Source organism: Chinchilla lanigera, unplaced genomic scaffold, assembly GCF_000276665.1.
Source record: "Chinchilla lanigera isolate Chin_1 unplaced genomic scaffold, ChiLan1.0 scaffold00160, whole genome shotgun sequence".
NCBI classification, from domain to species: Eukaryota; Metazoa; Chordata; class Mammalia; order Rodentia; family Chinchillidae; genus Chinchilla; species Chinchilla lanigera.
Genome location: NW_004955561.1, coordinates 1,295,141 through 1,297,272, shown reverse-complemented (window position 1 = coordinate 1,297,272; position 2,132 = coordinate 1,295,141). Strand labels below are relative to the sequence as shown.

Genomic DNA, 2,132 nt, shown 5'->3' with positions numbered 1-2,132 from the left:
TATACCCCCAACACCAGAGAGAGTGATTCTGAAAGGATTCAAGAGGATGATACCAACCCCTTACATGAGTTAACTCATTTGCTGCTTCCACAACACTATGTCAGAATAAATAGTAGTACTGCACATATTTTACAGATGAAGAAACTGGGCTTCCAAAAGGGGAAGGGTCAGATCAGATAGCTGGTGGTCAGTCTGGGTTTTAAACTTCAGAGTCCAGTTCTACACATCCTCCTTCAGGCCTGCCAGCATTATCAGTGACAAAATTACAGTATAGGCATGTAGGGGGTCAGAGGGAAGGCACAGGATCATTGCCTCAGAATAGGCCTGTGTTGGCCAAGAAAGATCAGTGAGATCTGTAAATACTGAGAGACTTCTGAACATCCTGAGGTGCTGCTCCTGATAGAATAAGAAAGTAGGGGTAGGTACCATGAGGCAGCAGGGAACCCCTACATCTGGAGCCTGCCTAGAACATATGAGAAGTAGCTTTGTCCTAATTTAGGATTGTTTCCCCGAATTGATTCCCAGGAAAGGAATTCTTGGATCAAAAAGCCTGGACATTATTTAAGCCTTTAACACACATTGCCAAATTGCTTTCCAACAGGTCTTCAGCAAGTCATTTCCACCAGAAACTAGGAGCACGCATGCAAGCCCTTGGTATTACCAATACTTTAAACTTCCAATTTGAAAGGCTATAAATGACCTCTTCTTTTGATTTGTACTTTTTTATTACTAGTGAGATAGAAAATGTCCCAGGTTTATTGTGTTTCATTTGAATCCTTTGACCATTTTGGGGGTTCTTAGTTTGTTATGAATTTTATGTATTTATATAATAAAAGTATCCATCATCTGTTTTTTTCTTTCTTTCTTTTCTTTCTTTCTTCTTTCTTTCCTTCCTTCCTTCCTTCCTTCCTTCCTTCCTTCCTTCCTTCCTTCCTTCCTTCCTTTTTTTGAGATGGGGTTTCTCTATTCAGTTTAGGCTGGCCTTGAACTCATTTTGTAGCCCAGGCTGCCCTTGAAGTGATCCTCCTGCCTTAGCCTCCTGAATGCTGGGATTATGCGCGTGTGCCACCATGCCTGGCTGTATCATCTGTTAAACATTTCCCCAGTCTGAAGTTCTGAAGTTTGCCTTTCACTGTTGGCTATGATTTTGGAATAAAGTAGGGTTTGACTTTTTTCTTTTCAGCAACAGAAAAAGTGGTATTTTTTTCTTTGTTTGCTTTTTAAGACCAAGTCTCCTTATGTTGCTTAGGCTGGTCTCTGCCCCAGTGTATACTGAGTCTAGCTCTCACAGTTCGCACTGTGTTCTAAGCACTTCTCATCCGGGACCTCATAAATTCTCCAGACAATCTTGAGGCATCCATATTCCCATATTCCAGGCAAAGAAACCGAGGCTCGAGCATTAGTAAAGCATGACTCACCTCAGCAGCTTCCCCACGGCTTCGGGGATGGTAATAAACTGACGTCCCACAACAGGAGGGCCCAGCCCTGGACCTGCGTGGGCCCAGCGCTATGTCCTCCACTCCCCTTGGGAGGTACAGGAAGCCAGGAGGCAATCCCACCTCAGTCCCTTCCTCACCCTGCACCGACCTCGGCAGACGCCCCCTCCATCCCGGCCAGGTTGGCCGAGTCTCAGCGGCACAGCCCAGTCACGCGGCCCTTCGGTCCTCCGCGGCCTCCTCCCTTCAGGCTCCAGACTTAACCCCCCTGTCCTCTCTGTGTCCCGCTGGGCGCCGGACCCCCTCGGGACAGACTCGGCCGGGGCCCAGGCCTTCGGTCTCTGCGGACCCAGCCCACAGCTGACCCCCCGCCCTCGACTCCTCTCCCTGCCGGGTCTGGTCCTGTGTCCCTTGCCCACCGATCTCGGCCCCGCTGAGAGCCCAGGTCCCTTCGGGGCGCCCCGGAGGGTGGGGACGGGGAGCAGGGCCCGGCCCGAGCCGGGTCGCCGCAGAGCCGCGGAGGCCACGGGGAGAGACGGGCCGGTCCCGCACCGCAGTGCGAGTTCGAGTCCTGCCAGGCCCCCGACCACAGCTGCGCTCCAAGCCTTCACCCCCGGGCCTCCTCCGCCCCTCGGGAGTGCGCCCGCGCCCCGCCGCCCAGGCCCCGCCCCGCTGACGTCAGCGCGGAGAGCGGCC

At 52.1% G+C, this 2,132-nt stretch overlaps 1 long non-coding RNA gene across 1 annotated transcript in view; it reads right to left on the bottom strand.

Moving 5' to 3' along the window:
* LOC102009116 overlaps window positions 1–1,879 on the bottom strand; it is a 16,382-nt gene extending 14,503 nt beyond the window's left edge. Inside the window, exon 1 of the long non-coding RNA XR_001232356.1 lies at window positions 1,419–1,879. This is a non-coding gene — a long non-coding RNA (uncharacterized LOC102009116). The remainder of the gene's footprint in view (window positions 1–1,418) is intronic.
* Window positions 1,880–2,132: the final 253 nt, after the last annotated feature.